The 7,500-nt window shown below is 32.6% G+C and overlaps 1 protein-coding gene across 1 annotated transcript in view; it reads right to left on the bottom strand.

Annotated features, from left to right (window-relative positions):
* LOC135200091 (G-protein coupled receptor moody-like) overlaps positions 1–7,500 on the bottom strand; it is a 285,873-nt gene that overhangs the window by 65,851 nt on the left and 212,522 nt on the right. The gene's annotated exons all lie outside the window — the stretch shown is intronic.

Raw genomic sequence — 7,500 nt, 5'->3', positions numbered from 1 at the left:
TTATGGTTACTAAAACTGGCATCACAACATCACGGTTATTGACGCTGTAAGAGAGAGAGAGAGAGAGAGAGAGAGAGAGAGAGAGAGAGAGAGATGAACGAGCCGGTGTAATTGAGAGGAAAATTGCCGCAGCAAATTGAGATCCATCGCGATTCATCAACTCTTCATGGGCGAGAGTCTTCAAAGGAAGATTGGATAACCACGAGCTGATAATTCCTTTGGCTGAGTTATCCGTGTGCGTTCATGGTTAATATCCAAAGAACGTTTTTTGGTTTATTTATTAACCTGAAAATGAATTCAGCCATTTTTCATAGATATCTTCTGTGGAATTATTTTGGAAAATTTAAAGAATCAATTCTACTGTTTTTATGAATAATTTCCCAGGATAATTTTTCTGGAATGCTTTTGAGAATCTCAGAATCGATTCATCCATTATTTATCCATGGATAATCACTTGCGGAATTCGTTTGAGTAACCTTAAATTGGATTTTTCAGGAATTATTTGATAAACCTTAAGTTTTAATTATCTGTTGTTGTTATGCTGGATAACTTCTCAGGAATTCTGTTGGGAAAACTTAGATTGTTATTACCCATTTTTTTTATTAGTAATTTCTCGGGAATATTTTGGGGACCCAAAAATTTTATTCTAGAAATTCATTTTCCAAATATTTTTCGTTGAATAATTTCTCAGGAATTCTTTTGGGAAACCCAAGATGGGATATTATCATTACATTTTTTCCTCAGTAATTTCTTCTTAAATCTGTTGGGAAATTAAAGATTGGATTTAGCCATTTTTTCCTTGGTAATTTCTCAGGTATCCTTTTGGGAATCCTAAGATTCTTATTATTCATTTTTACCTGGATAGTTACTCGGGAATTCTTTTGGGAACCTAAGATTGGATTTATCCTTTTTTTCCTCGTTAGTTTCCCTGGAATCCTTTGGGAAATCCAAGATAGGCTTTATCCATTGTTTCCGGAGTAATTTCTCTAAGTGTTTTTTGGGGAAACCTGAGATTTGATATCCCAATTTTTCCTCAGCAATTTCTCAGAATGATTTGGGGGAAGCTGTAGCTTGGAGTTAGCTGTTAATTTTTGCTGGGTTATATTCTTTTAAGGCATTGGGTAACTTAAGAAAAGATATCTGTTAATTATTGCAGGACATTAGATAACGTTAGTGTTCGTTATCGCATGTTTTCATGGATGAATCCAAGGAATTCATTAGTGAAAATTCATAACCATGAAGGGATGCCTTTGGAATTGAATAATTTATGTGAAATCGTGTGTAAGTGTTTGCAGATCTTCAAGGATATTAGATAACTGAAGAATTTAGTGTACGTTTCTGTCCATGAATAGTTCAGAATGAATACTTTTGAGGAAACTGGATAACCTTTCGTAGAAAACCTTTAGTTCAGTCATCCATTTTGCACTTGAGTTATTTTAGAGAAGTCGTTTCTGGAATCATCGTACTGGAAGTTTTCTTTGTGCGTGCTCTGAATTTTTATGAATATTAATTATTCAAAAACATCTTCATTAATTTTTTAAAAGTGAATTGTAGATATTAATTTTTAAGTGAATTATACATTTTGAGAAATTATTTATTTTATTTTATTTTATTTTATTACATAGTTTTTGCGGTTTTGGTTCAAGGGGAAATTTTTTTTCAGGCTTTTATATGTGAGATTTATAATTATTTTCACAGTTGCATGCGTTTTGTGGTTACAGATCAGTTTTTAAAAATTGAATTAAAGTTTTCTGCAATCTCCCCTCAGAAAATTATTCTTGAGGAAAACATTTTTTCAGTATTGAGAGAGAGAGAGAGAGAGAGAGAGAGAGAGAGAGAGAGAGAGAGAGAGAGAGAGAGAGAGAGAGAGAGAGATTCTCAAAAGATATTCTTTCTGCGAAAGAAATATATTTCTGGAATGTCGGTCTTTCATCTGTTTGGATTTTTCTATTTCTTAGAATTTGTTTTTCAAATGGAAGCAAATATAGTTGCAAATTTTAACAGAGGAGAAATCAAGATAAAAGAATAATTTTCCAACTAATTTTTTTATTTTCTTGTATCTGGTTTTCTCGCCGGAATATGTATTTGCTTTTGAATTTTCTAAAAAGTTAGGCTTCATATATTTTTTATTTCGATTTTTGGTTAGGATTTTACCCGGCCGTATTTGGAATACTTTCAAGTTTTCATATGAAATAGGAGAGTTTTAGTTTGAAAAGGGAAGGGGTTTACTATATATATATATTATATATATATATATATATATATATATATATATATATATATATATAATATATATATATATACACCATATATAATATATATATATATATATATATATATATATATATATATATTAATATATAGTATATATTTACATACATACATACATACATACATGGATGTGTGTGTGTATGTTGTAGGTTTGTATGTCTTAAATGTATGTGTCAAGCGTTACGTACAGTGTATGTTTTAAATTTCTCTCACGCTCTTTATTTCAACTTGTCTGTGTTATAGTATATATTTTATTTTTTTACTAACATATGCCTCTCACTAATTTTATCTTTTCTGCATATATGTTGAGAGAAATCTCTCTCTCTCTCTCTCCTCTCTCTCTCTCTCTCTCTCTCTCATCTCTCTCTCTCTCTATCTCTCTCTCCTCTCTCTCATTACCATTGTGCTGACTTTGGGATATCTTTTGCAGCTCGTTATCTTGTTCTGACCAACATTCCTCTGGTTTTCATTTCTTCTCCAGGACGATTACACATCAGGAATCGCTTTCCCGTGAAGAATAAACTCTCAGTACAATGTCTTTGTGAATTGCTTGCTGCAGGGGCCGAGGGCGGCATTTATTAGTGCTTTCTATGTTGTTTGTCATTATTGGGTTTGCCCGGTTGCCTCATTGAGAAAGGTAGATAAGCTAGTGTAATAAAACAAACCTTACCTTTGTATATATTTATATATATATATATATATATAGATATCTAATATATATATATATATATATATATATATATATATAGTATATATATATATATATATATATATATAAAGGTATAAGCCACGAAGGAAAAATAAACAACGGAGGGTCTGCAAGATCTTTCGACGTTCAAATGTCCTTTATCAGCAGATAAACTGACTTACATGAGGAATTGACAGTACAGGAAAGCTCGTATAACTGACAGATAGGGATTATAAGGAGATTAGTACCTAGAATCCGGCACACCGGGTGGAAAGAGTAACCTTTCCAAACAAGATAAACATACATATATATATATATATATATATATATATATATCATATATATATATATATATATATATATATATATATATTATAATTATGTTTGTATATATATACATGGGTATATATTTAATGTATGTATTTATGGTCATTAGCAGACTTCTCTGGGAGGGCTATCCTTTCGCGTCATACTGATGAATTGAGTGTCCTAACTACTGTCGTGTGTGTGTGTGTCGTGTGTGTGTGTGTGGAGAGAGAGAGAGAGAGAGAGAGAGAGAGAGAGAGGAGAGAGAGAGAGAGTTGATGTAAAAATCGAAATCAAAGTTAGGAAGTAGAGGGCGCAGATGATCCCCTAAAAGTACGAAAGAGTTCATCCCCTTGAAGTGACCACCTGCTTAGCTGCCATCTTACGCCATAAAACAGTTACGCACACGCAACACACACACACACACCACACACAGAGAGAGAGAGAGAGAGAGAGAGAGAGAGAGAGAATGATTTTATTGTTAATAAAAATGAAATATATCTGGACCGAAGTTGTATGTCTACATTAATGCAAATAAGGGTAATATTTTAATTAATAAATATTCTTAGTTTTCTTGTCATTTTACTTTCAATTTTATTTTCAATGAAATGTCTTAGGTAAGATTCGAGGATTTTTTTTATAGCTTTTATTGTGAAGGACATTTTGTACAAATAATTTAGTTTTTCTGTAAATGCCCTCTAATATTTTTTCATCTTGAATTTTATTTATATATTTATTTATATGTTTATGTAAACTACGTTCTTCATGGCCCCTGGTGTCAGCGTGCACTAATGACATTGGTTTAAAAAAATTTGTTTTTCTTTTTTTTTTAGTACTTCATTCTGTGCCATTTCCGAAACACAATATCTCTTCTCAGCTAATGAGTTTTTACTGAAATGAGAGAGAGAGAGAGAGAGAGAGAGAGAGAGAGAGAGAGAGAGAGAGAGAGAGAGAGAGAGGGGGGGGATCATTCACAGTAGAGAACATTAGTTTTTGGGTCACAAAAAGAGGCGGGGGGGGGGGACTATTGTAAATCTTCACCCCCTCTTTTTCTAGTTTGTGACGTAATAAATGACGTCATTGATTTCGCGGAAGTGGATGTTCCATTGTGTAGGTGGGAGGTGATGGGGAGTTTTGAAATAAAGGACTTTTTATTATTGCTTATGAGGTATGTAGAGAGAGAGAGAGAGAGAGAGAGAGAGAGAGAGAGAGAGAGAGAGAGAGAGAGAGAAGAGAAATGTGATTGGGGGGAGGTATCCACTCTTCTTGAGAAATAATAATGTAAATAATAATAATATATAGTTGCATTAGGTAGAAAAATCTTGCAAAATAATTCCACTGTCCTACCTTTGTCCAGACATCAGGTACATTATTAATGCACTATTTCATTTTTAATACATTATATCATCAAAATGGAATTATTATCATTGTTATTTTTGAATAATGGTCATTCACCTACAGTTTTATATTTCTTTTTCAATTGAGCCCACAGAGAGAGAGAGAGTTAGAGAGAGAGAAAAGGAGAAGGAGATTTTTTTTTTTTTTTCATTATGAGCACGAGAGAGAGAGAGAGAGAGAGAGAGAGAGAGAGAGTCTTCATTCAAAATGGAATTATCATCATTATTGTTATTGAATCCTTTGGTCACATTCACCTACAGTTTATATTTCTTTTCATTATTGAGCCACAAAGAAGAGAGAGAGAGAGAGAGAGAGAGAGAGAGAGAGAGAGAGAGAGAGAGAGAGAGAGAGAGAGAGAGAGTCTTCATTCAAAATGGAATTATTATCATTATTGTTATTGAATCCTTTGGTCACATTCACCTACAGTTTATATTTCTTTTCATTATTGAGTACAAGATCATTTAGATTGAAGGAGAAGAGATAGAGAGAGCGAGAGGATGAGAGACCGATGAGAGATGAGAGAGAGAGACGAGAGAGAGAGAGAGTCTTCATTCACATGGCGACAGTCGTTTTGGGGCTCCGTAGAGGTAGATTCTATAGTAAATCTTCGCCTCCATTTTTTTTCACTTTTGTGACATATATGACGTCATCAGTTTCGTGGAAGAGGGTGATTTGCAATATAGGGGGAAGAAAATATATATATATATATATATATATATAGATATATATATATATATATTAATATAATATACTTTATTTATATAAATGATAGATATTTAAAAATTTATAAATATAAAAAAATCCATGTACACTTACGTCATTGTTGAATTTTTCACAATTCTAATAACTCGTGTGATTTTTAAATGTTTTATTATTATTATTATTATTATTATTATTATTATTATTATTATTATTATTATTATTATTATTATTATTATTATTATTCATTATTATTATTATTATTATTATTAATTTGTTTTTTACTCATTACGGTTCTTGATTTATTTAGTACAAAAGCGAGGTGTATTTAATTATATTAAAGTAGTTTGCATTCTTTTTGGTTTCTAGTAATCCATGCAACGTATCCATATGATTGTGGTTATTTTTATTCTCTTAATGTTTTACACACTGATGGACCATTGACCTGGAAGTCTTATACATTCAGTGGTGGGGGACAGTGAAGACTAATCTGTTTACACGTTTGTTTTTGTAAATGGATTGATTACTTATATTTTTTCTAGATTTACATTATGGACATCGCCATAAACATGGCATACATGTGCATTGTGTGTAAGAATGTTTTCATATTAGAAACACTGTTATGTACTACATGTATATATGCTTGCACGAGTTTTACAAACAAACAAATGTAAAGACTTCAAATAAATCGCTTAATACCCGGAGGAAAAAGATATTCAGATATGCAAATGAAAGCTAAACGTTATTAAAAGCGCTGAACCTTTTCCGGGAAGCAGAACCAAATAATTGCGGAGAACAGAAATAACGATGGAAGTAATTTTAATAAAAAGTAGAACAGAGTAATTAACGCTAGAGGCCAGAATTCTTTTGATGGGATTGAATTATCCATGATTGTGATTCCATTTCTTTGCAATGGACTTGACACAGCAGTTGAGTTGTTTTCTCTGTTTTTGGTTTGAGTCCTTGTTGCTGGCAAATAAAAGATCAGAATAGAGTTGAATTCTCTATTGGCTGTATTGAATTCTTTTCTGAAGGAAAATATCTCATGGAAGGATTTGAAAGTTGAACTGTTAACGATACTCGATCCACTAAAGGTGGAATTAAATAACTAGTAGGTGGCATGGAATTGATTCCCTAGGAATGGATTGAAGTTCCCTATTGATGGCATCAATTTCCATTCTAATTAAACTGATTTCTATGTTAATGGAAAATAATTTTTGTTAATTTACTTCCCTCGTAATGGAATTTAATTTTAATATTAATAGAATCGTCTTCGAGTGTGATTTCGATCAAGATTAGCGTCCCAGTGCTTCAGTTTTAGTTGTCTCGAAAGCAATTTGACGGTGAATAATTTATGATCGGATATTTGTTACGTTTACTCTTCAGGGGACCACTGTTGCTAATAATAATGTCAAACAGTTTTTAAATGCTACTACTACCATTATTACTAATACCATTTATGAAATGTGGGAACAGCCACTACCAGTGCTATTACTACAGTCATTTCGACTAACAATATTAATATTCCGTTGTGGGGTATTACTGTCAACGCACCTCATGGGGTGCACTGTAGGCATTACATAAGGTTCTATGTAGCATCCCTTTAGCTAGCATCTATGTAGTTACAACTCCTTTCTTTTCTTTTACTATAACTCTGTTCATATTCTCTTCATTCCATTTTTCCACCCTTTCCTAACAATGGTTTCACAGAGCAACTGCGGGGGTTTCCTCCTGTTACATCTTTAGAACCTATTTACTCAATTTCTCTTTCAGCGCTGAATGACCTCATAGGCCACAGGGCTTGGCTCTTAACCTAAATGTTATATTCCATTCTATTTTATTAGTAATAAAATATGATCTGCAATATCCAACACTAAAACACTGTAACCAAAGAACAGCTAGGTTTACAACGATAATGTCTGTTGTTGCGTTAGTTGCCGTTGTAGATAACAGTAACGATAACAGTAACGACGCTGTTAAGAAAAATGTAGAATTCTTATAGTTCCTGTCACATTTTCCCTCTATGCCACGAAATAGTCCCTTCTAGAAAGTAATGACGTCATGTATTACGTCATGAGGGGAGACACCGTCGAGATATATGCTCTGTTCACCTTTTGTATGAAAGGAACGGTTCTCTC

This window comes from Macrobrachium nipponense, chromosome 26, assembly GCF_015104395.2.
Source record: "Macrobrachium nipponense isolate FS-2020 chromosome 26, ASM1510439v2, whole genome shotgun sequence".
NCBI classification, from domain to species: domain Eukaryota; kingdom Metazoa; phylum Arthropoda; class Malacostraca; order Decapoda; family Palaemonidae; genus Macrobrachium; species Macrobrachium nipponense.
The sequence above is the reverse complement of the archived record's forward strand: the minus strand, read 5'-3'. Positions and strand labels throughout refer to the sequence as shown.